This window comes from Hemiscyllium ocellatum, unplaced genomic scaffold (genome assembly GCF_020745735.1).
Source record: "Hemiscyllium ocellatum isolate sHemOce1 unplaced genomic scaffold, sHemOce1.pat.X.cur. scaffold_735_pat_ctg1, whole genome shotgun sequence".
Lineage (NCBI taxonomy): Eukaryota > Metazoa > Chordata > Chondrichthyes > Orectolobiformes > Hemiscylliidae > Hemiscyllium > Hemiscyllium ocellatum.
The window spans coordinates 76,664-92,710 of record NW_026869205.1 but is presented as its reverse complement, the minus strand read 5'-3'; positions in this window follow the sequence as shown (position 1 = coordinate 92,710).

Sequence of the window (16,047 nt, the reverse complement as noted above, 5' to 3'; positions counted from 1 at the left end):
GGCCAGGAATGTGTTTGGGTAATGAAGTCTGGAGATAACACAGGGATGGACGAGTATTTCAGCAAATGAGCTGAGTCTAGGGTGGAGTTGGGTGATGTCACTAATGTAGGAATCGTGTTTTTGGAGTTGGACTCCTCCTTCTCATCACTCCCCCTCACCAAATCACAGATATTGTTCCTTGTTCTGTCTGTCTTTTCTGGTTATGTCCTTCTCCCCCATTCTGCTACAAACTAATATTTTGACTTCACCATTGTTGCAAAAACCTGCTCCATCCCCACTCTCCCTTGCCTTTCTGAATTCCTTGTATTTGGTGTCCCTTAAGGATCTCTCGTTGGTCCCTCCTGTTTCTCACCTACATACTCCCAGGCGGTGACACCGTTCAAAAGCACCGTGTAAGGTTTCACATGTACACTGACAATGCCCAGCTCTCCCTCCCCATCATCCCTCTCCATTACTCAGTTATCAAACTGCTCATCACACTCCCACTACTCGATTAGCTGCAATTTCCTGCAATGGAACATTGCAATGGTTAAACCCATTGCCTTCAGTTGCTATTACAAATTCATTTCCCTAACTGCTGAGCCCCTCCCTCTCTCTGGGAACTGTCTGAGGCAGAACCACACTCTTCACAATATTGCTGTCATATCTGTAACCCCAAGTTGACCTTCTGATCAGACATCTACACAATCACAAACACCAGGAATTCCAATCTCTAAAATGTTGCTTGTCTCCACCTCACCCCAGCTCCATTGCTACTGAAACCCCTTACCTGTGTCGGTGTTGCCTTAAACTTGACGAATGCAAAACAGAACACGTGATTCCACGACTATCCCAGAATCTGGTTCCAAATTCCCTCATGATGGGAAACATCCTCTCAGTATTTACCCTGTCAAACTCCTTGAGAATCCTACATGTTACAATGAGATCCCCTTTCATTCTTCCCAAATCCAGTGAGTAGAATCCCAACATCTTCAGCCTTTTCTTAAAAGATAATCCCTGCAAACCAGGGTTCATCCCAGTCAATTTTCTGTGAAATGCCTCTGATGAAATGATGTATTTCCTTAAATAAAGGGACCAAAACTTCTGTCGTTACTCCAGATGTGGTCTCACTCGCACTTTATAAAGTTCCTCTCAGGTATATACTACAAACCACTCCCTTTAAACTTGCACAGATGTTGTTGAAAATGCTCAGCAGGTCATGCAGCATCTGTGAAGAAAAATCAGTTAAAGTTTCGGGTCTGGTCACCCTTCCTCAGATACGTTAACTCTAATTTCTTTTCACACCTGCTGCTAGACCTGCTGAGCTTTTCCAGAAACTTCTGTTTCTCTTCCTGGTTTACAGCATCTGCAGTTGGTTCGGTTTTCATATCCTTTAAACTTGCCATCTCTCCTCTAGAATTTGCCATTTCCATCTTGGAAAAAAGATTCACATTTATTTGGTCTCCCCTACCCTAGGGAAAAAGAAACCATGACTAGTCACCCTATCATTGCTCCCTCATAATTTTGTAAAGTTCAATAAAGCCACCTAATGTGTCCAGTGCTGCAGGGAAATAGCCTCAGCCTATTCAGCCTCTCCCTATGGTTCAAATGTTCCAATACTGGCAACACCCTAGTAAAACTTTTCTGAACTCATGCAAGTTTCCCAACATCCATCCTATAGCAGGGAGACTGGAATTGAAAGCAGTCGGGGGATTCCAAAAGTGGCCGAGCCAAAAAACTGTACAACCGAAACCTGATCTCTCAACTCCTATCCTCAATGCACTGCCCAATAACAGCTAGCATACCAAACACCACCTTCACTGCCCTGTCTACCTTCAACCCCACTTTCAAGGAACTATCAACCCACACTGCACGGTCTATTTGTTTGTCAATACTTCCCAGGAACTTGTCATTAAGAGGTTGAGTCCTATTCTGGTAACATCTTTCTGAAATCAGGGAGACCACAATTGAATGCAGTATTCTAAAAGTGGCCTCACCAATGCCCTACTCAGCCACACCGTGACCTCCTAATCCCTATACTCAGTGACAGAATCCCCACAGTGTGGAAGCAGGCCTTTCGGCCCATGAGACCATACCAACCATCGGAACAGCATTCCACCCTAATTCAGTATACTACCATTACCCAAAGCTAATCCAGCTAACCTGCATGTCTTTGGATTTGTGGGAGGAAATTGAGAGCACCCAGAGGGAGTCCACGCAGACACACAGGGAGAATGTGCAAACACCACACAGACTGTGGAATCAAACCAGAGTCCATTTATTGACCAGTGCATTCTATTAAAGGTCAGTGTCCCAAATGCCACATTCAGCATCTGATCTCCTACTTTCCAGGAACTATGCAGTTGTTCTGGACCATTCAGAAGGAATTAAGGTGAGGAGAAGAAAACACAAACAGGGTTGAGTTGTAGATCTATAGAATAACTCTCCATCTTCCCCCTCTCTGTTCCCCCGTCTCCCCCCACTCTGTCTGGTTCCCTCCCCCCGCTCTCTGTCGGTCAGTCCTTTGTCGCCCCCACACCTCATCGGTCGCACTCCCCCGTTGGTCTGTCCATCAATCTGTTGGTCTGTCCCCCCTCTGTCAGTCGCACACCTGTCTCTTTACCCCTCCGTCGGTCGCCCCCTCTGTACCCCTCCCGTCTGTTCCCCTCCTCTCTAATCTTGCTTTCTGTCCCCATCCATTTCTGTGCCTCCCCTCTCTATTCCCCTCTCTGCCCCCACCCATTTCCGTCCCAAACCTCTCGATCAACCCACCCTCTGACCCTCCGCCCACCCCCTCTCTGTCTACCCTCCCCTCCCAGTCCCCTAGTTCTGTATTCCCCCCTCCGCAAGGAAAATATCTTGTCTATTTACCCTATCCATGCCCGGCCTGATTTTAAAAATCTCTTTCAGGTCACTGTTCAGCCTCTGACGGTCCAGGGAAAACAGCCTATCCAACCCTGGCAACATCCTGGATGACTTTTCTGACCCCTTTCAAGTTTGAGAACATCCATCTGATAGGAAGGAGACCAGAATTGCATGGAATATTACAAAGTTGCCGAATCAATGTCCTGTACAGCCGCAATATGACCTCCCAACCCCTCTACTCAATGCTCTGACCAATAAAGACAAGTAGACCAACTGCCTTCTTCACTATCCTATCTACTTTCTTCTCTACCTTCAAGGAACTATGAACCTGCACTCCAAGGACTCTTTGTTTAGCAGCACTCCCCTGGAAGTTATTATAAACTAAGTCCTGCTAAAGTTTGCTTTTCCAAAATGCAGCAGCTCGCATTCTTCTAAACTGAACTCCTCAGCCCATCACACATCGGATCCAGATCCCCTTGTACTCTGAGGTAATCTTTTTCCCTGTCTACCACACCTACCATTTTGGTGTCATCCGCAAACTTATTTACAATACCTCTTATGTTCACATCCAAATCATGAATGTAAATGGTGAAAAGTAGTGGATCCAGCACGATCCTTGTGACACTTCACTGATCACAGGCCTCGAGCCTGAAAAGCACCCTCTGCCTTCTACCTTTGGGCCAGTTCTGTACTCCATACGATCTAACCTTGCTGACCAGTCTCCCATGAGGAACCTTGTCAAACACGTTACTGAAGTCCATGTAGATCATGTCCATGCTCTGACCTCAGCAATCCTCTTTGTTACTTCTTAAAAAAAACTGAGTCAGATTCATGAGACATGATTTCCCATGCACAAAACTGCTATTAATATCCAGGATTTAACTCTGTATACCGGGGTCTGCGTTACCCAGTTATAGGTGTTAATATTCTGGATGAAGTTCATGTACGCCAGCATTTTGTCAGTGACTGTGTATTGAGTCTTGTTAATGTCACCAACACAGTTGAGTTCCTTTTGAAAGGCAGTCCCCGTATCCCTTGCCCACCAGGAAATAGTGGCAGTGTCCTTACCTCTGGACCAGGAGGATCGGGCTCAGAGTTGAGGAACAGCATCTTTGAAGAGGATGATTAGAAAACCTGCCCAAGCCACCAGGCCATGCTGTCTCCCAGCTGTCCCTGCCTGAGTCTCCAAACAGAACCTTCCTGTAGTTTCTCTCCTGTCAGACTCTCCCATTGCTCAGTTTGTCCAGGGTCCCGTCCTGCTGCTGCTCCTGTCCCTCACTGACCTGTCCATTCCCCCAGTGTCGTCCACATTCATTCATTGTTTACAATCTCATTACCCCAGTTCTCCAGCCCCGCCCCTTCCCGTCCATAGAGATGGCTCAGTGGTTAGCACTGCTGCCTCACAGCACCAGGTACTCTGGTTCGATTCCGGCCAAACTCGGAGTTTGTGCATTCTTCCTGTGTCTGAGCGGGTTTCCTCTGGCTGCTCCAGTTTCCTCCCACAATCCAAAGATGGGCAGGACAGGTGAATTGGTCATTTTAAATTGCCCATAATATTAGTTACATTAGTCAGGGGTAAATATAGGGTAGGGAAATGGGTCTGTGTAAGTTAATGTTTGGAGGGTCGGTATGGACTTGTTTGGCAGAAGGGCCAGTTTCCATACTGTCGGGATTCTGACATATTGGGCAGCAGCTGCTGTCAATCACCCGGGCTCCTGTATGATCGGGAGCACGTGCTGTAGGAGGGGAGACCAGTGTATGGGCGCAGTGCTAGCCAATTGTGGGAGTATGCACAGTGCCTGGGAAGGAGGCTGCGGTTGTGAGGGATTAATCTGCCATTGGCATCTTCCTCCCTCTGGGAGCAGGACCCAGGGGAATGGCCTGTTTCCTGGTACCCTGACATGTGATCAGACTATTAGTGGTGCAGCATTTTGCAGAAAGTTATCAGAACTCTTTTTTTTGTGAAGATTCAGAGTTTATGTGGAAAGTGACAAGGATGGACCTGCAATTTGAGTTCTAATTTGGTTCATTTTAGTAAGACGGGTTTTGGCCAGAGTGTGCAGGAAGCAGGGTATGCAGGATGGTTGTCTTCAGAGGATTCAGCAACAGCATCCCCCCCTCACCACCCACCTGCCCCCCCCCCCCCCCCCCCACCCTGGTGGACTCAGAGTCAGACTCATTGATTTGGTTCTTAGTCCGCAGACAAGAGCTAGGAAACTGAAATCAAAGAGAAGAGAGAGAGTGTGAGAACTGGGTGTGGAGGGAAGGAGCGAAGAGATTGGTTTGGATTTCAGTTCACAGAAGAAAGAAATTGTTAGACTGAGAGTTAAAACTTTGAGAAACATGAAACTACAATTTAATACTATAATTGTTTTCTAAAGATCCATCCTGAATTAATGTGGTGAGTTGTTTTCTCAGTTGTAGGGTGCTGAAAGGGCGGATTTGTGGATGAGAAATTCAAATTGAACTTCCTGTTCAGATCTGATAGTTACTTGATCCGTGCTGGTCTGAATATTCATTGGCCTTTTCATGTGTAAGGAAAGGTGTGTATTCTGTCCGTGGGCGAACTATTCAAATCTCAGTGTGACTGGAAAAAAATACTGAGGTACAGCCAAGTCCATGTTAGTGTGGTGACTGTGGAGAGAGAGTTCATTTGTTTTTGAAAGTCTGAAAAATCATGGCACATCTTCCAGGAACAATTAAGCCACAGATTTGCTTTGTAGAAGGACAAGTCTTTAATTAACCATACAACCAGAAAGACACAAGGATACCTGCACCATGGGAAATACTATGAAAACGGGATTGTTGTAAAGGAGTTCATTCTCGATCATGGATTGTTGTCCCGTCGGTTCCAGTGCCGTGGGGAAACACTGGAAATATGATGAATGCAGTGTAGGTTTCAGTTATTAAACTGTAAAAAGTGCAGAACAATTTAAAAAAGGATGTTGTCAGGGCTCAGGGGTCTGAGTTATAGGGAAAGGTTGGACGAGCGAGGAGTTTTTTTGTTTAGAGCAGAGGAAACTGAGTGGGCACTGTTCTAGAAGTGTACAAGACCATGAGGGGCATGTATAAGGTGAATGCATTCAGTCTTTTTCCCAGGGAATCAAGGACTGGAGGGCATCAGTTGAAGGTTAGAGGGGAAAGAATAAAAGGGAAGTTGATGGGCATCTGTTTTACACAGAGGGTGGTATGTATATGGAATGAGCTGCCAGTGGAAGTGGTTGAGGTGGGTACACTCTCACAACAGGTAAAAGACATTTGCACAAATACATAGATAGGAAAGGGTCAGAAGCAGATGAGCTAAGTGCAGGGAAATGGGGTTAGTGTGGATGGACATTCCGGATCGCGATAGGCCAATTTGGGCCAAAGGGCCTGTCTCTGCTGCAGGATGCTATGACTCTAAGTGAATCTGCTATTTCTCCCACTAACTCTGCTGGTATCCTGGGATGTATTCCATCAGGGCAATGAGACTTGTGTACATTTAGCTCCATTAGCTTGCCCAGCTCTAACTCTTTCATGATAATGGTTATATCCAGGTCCTCACCTTCCTCAGTCTCCTTATCAATTACTGGCATGTTCTTCGTATCCTCCACTGTGAAGACTGACTGCTGTGTACTCACATTCCTAAACTCTACTGGATAGCAATAACTAGGTACAGAATTCTGAGAGGTCTTCTTTGAGTCTTTATTGATGAGACATGGCAGTTACCTGGATAGTGTACATGCAAAACACCTCCAGGCAGGATCAGGTAACTCCCCGCCTGTCCAATGTAAAGCTCCCATTCTTATACCTTTTGTGGTTTGGGACTTTGAATAGAGACTCTCTCTCTCTCAGTATTATCTCCATGGCAACGGTCAGTTAGGAAGTCTAGTTCATTTTCGCACTTTGTGCTTAAAACATACACCCCTGTGGCTCTCTCAAGTATCTGACAGGCACTTCAGTTTCAGTGGGGCTGTCTATCAGGATTCTGATATGGAGGAGCCGGTGTTGGGGTGGGGTGGACAAACTTATAAATCACACAAGACTAGGTTATAGTCCAACAGGTTTATTTGGAAGTACAAGCTTTTGGAGTGTGTTGTGATTTTTAACGTGATCAGGATTATCTCTATGGTAACAGTTAAGTGCTTGAACAATTACAGAGGCCATATGTTCCCCACACAATAGGTTCCCCTCCATCAGTGTAAACTGCTATTCTGGCCCTGGGGACAACTACTCATCACTTTTCTCCCCCAGTCCTGTCTAGCTTTCTGTTGATCTTTAAAGTTTTTTCTAATCTCCTAGTTTCTCCTTGGTTATTGCCAATTTGTATGCCTTCTATTTCAATTTGGTAGACTCCCTTATTTCCTGAGCCACCCATGGCAGATTACTCCTTTTCGTACAGTCCTTCCTTTTCCCTGATATATACTTTTGCTGAGCACTTCGAAAAATTCCCCCACTGTCTGTCAACTTTCCCACGGTAAAGTCTTTGCTTCCAGTTTACATTAGCCAACTCCTGCCTCATCCTATTGTAGTCTCCTTTGTTTAAGCACTGAATCTTGGGATTGGATTTAATCTTCCAGCTTTCCAGCTGTGTTCTAAGTTCAACCAGATTTATCAGAAGTATTTTATCAGATTACGAGGTGAGGCGAAGTTTCCTGGGTGCTTTGCGTTTCATTGTCAAAGACCTTGGCTTTGTATTAAAGTATAGGATACATATTCACAACAGAGTATTCTGGACCGCACATACATGGACACTGTGGGCAATTTAGCTTAGGCAATTCCACTAACCTTTGGACTGTGGGAGGAAGCTCGCGCACCCTAGGAAACCTACGCAGACATGGTGAGAACGTGTAAACTCCACACAGTCACATCTGGCTGAAATCAAACCCAGGTCCCTGATGCTGTGTGGCAGCAGTGCTAACCACTCAGCTACATCTGCTTAAAATCTGCTACCCCTTATTGACCTCCCCTCCCCGCAATCTATGTTCCTTACATCAGAAATCAGGATGTGGAAGCAGATGTCTCAGTAAAATCCAGTGACAGCCCACATGTCCTGTGTGTCTGAATGGGGATCCTGTACACAACACCCTCCAGTCCACACTTTTCATTCACTATCCAGAAGCATGTCTCCAGTAGCTTCATGGGGCTACAACTCCCACAATCCCTGAGGCAGGGACTACGCGTGTGAGGGGAAGCCCAGAACTGCACATGTACAGAATATGGGCAGATTTTGGAGCATGTGCTTTGGGGTAATGAGCGAAAAGCATTTGACGTTGTGATTGGCTAGAGGAGGAACGCATCAGCTTGTAATATTGGCGGGTTGGGGGGTCAAAGTGTCACCACACCCACATAGGCCCAAGTTCCATCCCCAACTTGTCATAATGCTGGGAATCGACCAATGGGAAACAAAGAAGGATCTGACCCATTCTCCCAGACTGAAGGACCCTCTTCTGTCCAGGATCTGCTACCACTATTTCTGTCTCCTTTTGATTTATTCTGCTGTAACATTATTGACTTGCAGTAACTGAAGAGAAATGGAGTAAACCCAGAAAGGGTGCAGAGTCTAACGAGGACAGGAAGTGGTGGTATGGATCTGTTTACCGGTAACTCCATGAGAATGGGGGCGGGTACATTAGGGACAGCAGAGGCAGAATTGTGGGAGAGAGTAAGTGGGCTGGAGGGTTACAGCTTTGGGGGAAGAAAGGGGAAAAACTAGAATTGTCTGCTCTGAATTTCTAACCTGTACATATTCCTTTATGCAGTGTGCTAGATGGTGAAGATTTGCAGACTGAAATCTCAAAGTCATATGCAGATCCTGATTATGTTAACCAGCATTTGAAGAACCAAAGATAGAGAATGACTTGGCCAAAATTCTGCAACACTCTCGCTCACAGCATTGTCGGTCTATCTGCACCAAATGGACTGCGAATGATTCAAGACAGCAGCTCACTACCATCTTCTCAAGGGTAACTAGAGATGGGGAATAAATGCTGGCCGAGCCAGTGATGCCCATATTCTGGAAATGGTTTCTATCTCTAGTAGCTGAAACCCAGTTGATGTTACTGCAGGATGGTGAGGGATGCTGAGTGCATCCTCCAGGAGGCAGCACCATCACATTACCCCTGCCTCCACCCACACAGTAACACAGCAACGCCACTGGAACAAAAGGCAGTGAACCCAAAGGAGGGCTTAGATATAGTTCTTCGAGGTAAAGTCATGAAAGGGGATTGGAACACAGCAGGAACAGGAGACTGAGCTGGATGGTCAGCTGTTTCCCATTGAATGGTGGAGCAGGATTGAAAGGCCGAATGGCCTCCTCCTGCTGCTATATCCCAGGTATGTAAATAGCCACGGAGCCCGGGTAGGAAGGAGTGGGCAGGGATTCTCCAGGAGATTGCACTTCCACATCAGTTTTCAGTGAGAGATGGTATGATGGATTTTATTCAACATTTATCTTTAACACAATGTTTGTGAGTTTAGTGTTAAAATGTTGTAGCTGTTTATTCCACAATAAATAAAACTAAAAGAAATGAAATGAAACTATCTGAATATAACAGTTTTTAAAAATTTCAAACGCCCTGTAAAACAAATCCTGTCTACTCCCGGACATCATCACTTTCCAGTTACTCGATCTCCAGGGAAATATTCCCTCTCTGTCTGAACCTTTGGTGTGATTTAACTGATGTTTAGTTCTCATTTTGTGAGCAGTGAAGCGTTCTTTTTTTCTCCACTTCACCAAGCCAGAAATGTGATCCCAGCAACCTTCCCACCATCAACATCATCATTAAGCTATGTGGGTTTTGGTTAACATCTAATCACCAGCAGTAAACCACCCGTGTAACCAATTGAATATTTATAAACAATGCTCCTTACAGGCAAAGCAAACTATTACAAATGACAAAGTGGGAAGGGACCAAATCAGAGTAGAGTTGGGGGAGAGGAGGGAGCAATGGAGATAAAGCACTGTATCCACTGCGGTGCCCACCTCTATCTGAAGGCATCGAGAGCATTGATGTACACTACATGCTCCTTCTCCAAGGGCACCCGGCTCTGGAGCCTTTATCGTCAATCATAGACTAGAATCCCGACAGTGTGGAAGGCGAGCATTGGCCCATCAAACCCCACTAACTATCCAAAGAGCATCCCATCTGGAGCACTCCACCCCTGTAACACTGCATTTCCCATGGCTGATCCACCGAGTCTGCACAATCCTGGACACTGTGGACAATTTAGCACGACTGATCCACCTAAGCCGAAAATCTTTGGAGGAAACCAGAGCACCTGGAGTGCACACTATTTTGGGGAGAATGTGCAAACTCCACACAGGCTGTTGACCAAGGCTGGATTCCAACCTTGTACCTAGTGCTGTGAAGCAGCAGTGCTTTAAATCAAAACAGATGACCCCTGTTCATTGCTGTTTGTGGAGACTCCTTGCCCAGAGAGACATCCTGAGATTCAGAAAGAGACAATATGAATTCAACCAACTCCTGCCGAGTTAATGTGATTAACAACAACATCAATACTCCAACAGTGCCATCAGACTTCTACCTACTCTGTCATTTACAATTTTTAATCCATGGGAAGTTTGTTACCAGCTTCGATGACAGCGATAATGCTCTGACCACTTTGACAGAGCCAGTGCAAGTCAGTTCTAATAGTTATCAATAGATTGTGTCTAAACAGGATGCCCCACAACAGGAAGTGCTCTGACACTCAATGCCCATAAGTCAAGGTCATTTTCCTAAAACCACTCATGTCTGGCAATACCATTGAAGGTATTTTATACAGGAGCCTTTCGGTCTCAGTTGCCAGTTCCAGTCCATGAAGCAGCCAGTAACATGCCAGTGAATTGAATTCTAACAGCAGCATTGCCCTGGCAGGAGAGACTGAGGAGCTTGAAGCTGTCTTCTCTGGAGTATCTAAACATGAAACACTTCAAAATAACAAAAATCTTCAAGAGCTCGATAGGACAGATTCAGGAAGGATGTGCTCCCTGGCTGGTGTGTCTAGAATAAAATAAGCACTAACTATGGTATCTTTACCCAGCATCCCCTTTAGCTGCATCAATGTTGAAGATTTATATGCTGCTCTAATTCCACTCTCTCCATCACTCCCATTTTTCACTGCTGTAATGTTGATGACTGTGCAAATGTATAAAATTTTATTTAATCCATCCCAAAACCTCTCTGTACCTGTCTCTCACTTGTGTTCACCGAGATGCTCAATCAATCTGATCTCTTTACAAACCCTGCTCTGATATTTCCATAGAGGGCTCAGAATTAATTATTCACAGAATTGATACTGTACAAAAGGGGGCTAATTGGCTGATCAGCTCTCCAAAGGATCACCTCACCGAATGCCATTCTTCTCCCTTTATCCCATAAAACTTCCCATTCATCCTCTTCCAATAACACCGGCATGTTCACAAGTAACCATAGTGATCAGATTTGTTTCGTTTGTTCATGGGATCATGGCATCACTTGTTGGGGCAGCATTTGTCATCCATTCTGACTCCCCAGGAGATGGTTCAGAGTCAACCCCATTATTCAGGATTCACATGGCGGCTGAACCAGGTCAGAATTAACACAGTCTCCCAGGCCCAATGACATGAAGAGTTGATTTCTGGCCTACCAGCTTATTTCTGAAATGATAATGAACAATGTTTGCCTTTGATTAAAAGTGCAAGACCAAAATGGGTTTTATTCTGATTGAGCACATCCTCCTGTTTTCTCAGTTATTATTGACAGTCTCATTCCCCCCCACACCAGAACCTGTTCCAGAGAGTGTTCCAGAAAAGGCAGAATGGTCAGCTGCAGCTGGTCACCTGACCCATCTGTTGACTTTTTCCAGCAATTTCTGTTTTAGTTCCTGATTTCCCAGCATTTGCAGATGTTTTGTTTTTGAATATTAATCTTGTCTGTTTCAAAGGAGTTTACTGATGAGTTTGGAGAGTTTTGAACATTGCAACTTAGGCCACAAATCAGCCATGATCTATTGAATGGCAGTGCAGGGTTGAAGGGCTGAATGGCCTCCTCCTGTTCCAATGAAAGTTATCCATCTGCAGCTTGTGGTAACATTTCCCCTCGCTCCTCACTTCACCTCCATGTTGAACACACTGTTAACTGACTGAACAAACCTCCTGTGTTTGAACTAAACCTGCTAATGTTCTGTGGCTCCCTCTACTGCCATCCGGATTTAACTCTCATCATGGAATGCTGTCTCATTTAACTGCGGGAATGCCTACAAGGATTAATCCTGGAATCTGTATCCCCTGGGATCCAAAAATCCCCTTTATTTCCTTCTTCCTATTTCATTCTGGCTATTGAACTTTTGGTTTCAATCCATTCTCCTGTCATGCTCTTCGACATGTCCTTGTGGACTAGAGGCAACTGGCACCTGAGATTGATTCTGCCTCCCCCTACAATCAGGAATTCGGGAAAATACTCAGACAATGGCATATCCATCTGATTGTTGACTCAGACAGATCGGCAGATAGAAAGATGCACATTGAGATAGCACCTTTGTTGACCTGGGGCAATGAAGCATGCTTCCAACCCAATGATTTCAAACTCAAATCTCTGAAAATGCAGATACAACGCTTCCTACTTGTACCAGGTTGTCTCTGAGCCTCTTTTCTTAAGAAAAGAGTTTTAAGCTGTTCAGCCTTTCCTGGAGATTATAACCTCTGTTTCTGTCAGATTTGTGACTGAAAGTTTATTTTTCTGTTCCTTGTGAGTGATGCTAGTAGCAGAAACAGTTCCTAACTTGTGAGGGGTTTCGGTTGGAGTATTTATATTTACACGTTCATTCCCACCCTCACATACAGTGTGAAATTGATGTAAAACAGAAGTAAAGGATTGAGTGAGCACCTACAGAAACACCAAGGCAGCATGTGTACCTGAGCTGAATGAACCCTGCCTTAGGAAAATGTGACAACAATCACAAATGGTTAGAATTACAGAATCCCTTAGGCGCACAAAGAGACTATTCGGTCCATTGAATCTGCAATGACCTGCTGTCCCACCCTAACTCCATAACCCCACATTTACCATGGCTAAACCAACCCACCTAACCTACACACTACAGACCATGTTAGCACGGCCAATCCAGCAAACCTGCACATCTGTGGGAGGGTCATAGATGATGTCTAAGTGCTCAGGATTGTGGAGGAAGGCTCACAAATAACAGACTCTGACACAAACCCTCTTTGTTTTCCAAATAAAATCTGGGGGAAACTGCAGCCAGAAAGATTTCCGATTATCTCATGAGGAAGAGAATTCAAAACTCCTGCCACTGACCCAGGGGGCGCAGTGAAGTCACAGAGGTCTGGGAACCATCAGAAATTTAACAAGTTGTGAGCAAGGTGGGGGTGAGACAAGGACAAAAAGACAGTGTCTCACGGGGGCAGGCAGGAGAGATTATATTGCAGAAATGGTAGTCCCTCAAGGCCATGGGGAATGGAGTTAGGGCTGGGAAAGAAACCAGGAAGTAAAGTGAGCAGCTGTCAAGGAAATACATTGAAAAAACAGATTATAACAACATAGAGGGCAGAGTACGCAGTCTGAAATTGTTGCTCTCATTGGTGAGTACAGAACGCTGTAAAGCCTGGGTCATTCTATTACAGCCATGACATGCAGGATAGGCCAAGTGGCCTCGATCTGTGCTGTAACTTTCTGCTAAATGTATTCTGACATTTGGAATTCAGGTCAGATGATGTTCATAAATTCTCAAATTGGACTTGAGTTTAATATTCTGGAGAAATGTTAAATAAATCACAATGATCCCATTCTGCAAACTTTAGTCCGCAGCCCTGTGTGCTCCAGCATCTCAGTGACATCCATGTCCTTTTATTCTAATGTGATGCTGGTTACTGCCCCTGCCACCCCATCAGTGAGTTCCTGTTCCCCACCATCTCCGAGTGAAATGAATTCTCCCCTCCCCTTCTTTCTGAGAATTAGTTTCAATATAAATCCTCCAGTTTCTGACCTCTCTGTTAATGAATAGCTCCTTCCTATCCACTCGATCTGGATTCCTCAGCATTTTATCACTTCAATTAAATCACAGCTCATCCTCCTCGGAAATCATCCCCAGCCCATCCAACTTTTACTCAGAGCAGAAATTTTCCAATTGTAGAAACATTCTGCTCAATCTCCTCTGTCCCCTCTCTGGTGTGATCACATCAACCCTGGAATGTGGGGATCAGAAGTGTGTGCAGTACTTTAACGAGTGTTCCTGACATTTCCAGTGTCACCTCCGTGTTCTTATGGTTGTCGCTCAGACAAGAAGTGCCCTGGTTTTCCCACATGGAACTGGATGTGCACTCCATGGGAATGGGGTTCCCACAAAGTGTTTATTTGTTGAATAATCCTAAATTAATTTCAGATTAAGACAAGATTATCAGCTACCCACCAATCAACGACTTCCATTATACTCAAGTCACCTTGGGGGCGGAGAGGTCAGGAAAGGATTGCAGGTTAGGAGGGCGGTGCTGAGTTGAGGGAACCGACTGAGACAAGGTGGGGGGAGGGGAAATGAGGAAGCTGGAGAAATCTGAATTCATACCTTGTGGTTGGAGGGTTCCCAGGCGGAAGATGAGGCGCTCCTCCTCCAGCCGTCGTGTAGTTGTGTTCTGCCGGTGGAGGAGTCCAAGGACCTGCATGTCCTCGGTGGAGTGGGAGGGGGAGTTAAAGTGTTGAGCCACGGGGTGATTGGGTTGGTTGGTTCGGGCGGCCCAGAGGTGTTCTCTGAAGCGTTCCGCAAGTAAGCGGCCTGTCTCACCAATATAGAGGAGCTGATCAAGTATTCAGATGTCTCCACTGTTACGATCACTTGAAGATTGTCTTTACCTTCAGCTACATTGGTGAATTGAACATTGATTGTAAATATAAGAATATTAAACGGACTTGAGTTTTATGACAATTAATCCAGTCTGATGTTCTTGTTGGTTAATATCTTGAAGAGAACTGTCCTTAGAACTCCAGCTGTGCTCTGATTTCATTCACAGCTGGGTGTGGTTGGACTGCAGATCTTAGATCTGTTCTGTCGATTCCCGGATTGCTTCGCTCTATCTATCACTTGCCACTTATGCTGTTTGGAACACAAGCAGTCCTCTTTGGTAACCTCATCAGGTTAACACCTCATTTTTAGGTATTCATGCTGCTGTTACTGGCATGCCCTCCCGAATTCTCTCAGTTGAACGAGGATTGATCCTCTGATTCGATGGTAAGAGGTAAATTGGGGGATATGCTGGGCCATGATTCTGTAAGTTTTGTTGGAGTACAATTCTACTGCTGTTGTTGGAAGGAAAGAGCTAAACTCTTACACTGTTGGTCCCATATATTACATGCAGTATCATGAACACTGATAGGCCAAGACATGAAATACGAGCAACACTGTACAATGATGCAGGATCACAACTGCAGCAAGGGGAGTTTAAGATCCAACCCGACATAGGAGTAGGGAAAGAAGCAGCTGATCAGACTGCCTCATTCATTGTCATAAAGAGACTCTATGAGATTATTGCACTCTTGGGGGTAAGGATGGACGAGGTTGGGGAGATGGAGAGCCCTTCCAAAGAAATTAATCTGCCTGAGCTTTGTGAAATAGAATTGATTGTCATGCATTTAACAGAAAGCTAATTGAAACTCTTTTTATCGCCAAAAGATAACAAGACTGATGGTGCTTCCAATCATCACCAGAAACAAACCCCAGAATACATGGTTCGGAGATGGATGTCAATTGCCAATCAACATCCAACTCCTGCAATCATTGAGCAAACTTACATGTAATGAACCAGTTCTGATGAACCAGAAAAACACTGTTCACTCTGTGCAGATGGACAGCGATGTGGGGAAGGATTGGTCGAGTGGTATTGTCGTGAGACAGTTAATCTAAAATCCCAGATAGTGTTCTGGAGACCCGGGTTCAAAGCCTGCAGATGGGGGAATTTCAATTCAATAAAAAAACTTGTGAATTTAGAGTCTAATGATGACCATTAATAGATTGTCAGAAAAAACACATCTACCCTTTCAGGAAGGAAGCTGCCATCCTTACTTGGTCTCGCCCACATTGTGACTTCAGACACTCTTACCTGCCCTCTGGGCAATTAGGGATGGACAAGAAATGCTGCCGGTCCAGCGATACCCTCCTCCTGTGAATGAATAAAGGAAAATAAAAGTCTCTACCCAGTGTGAATCTGAACATTTGTGAACATGTCATAAACAT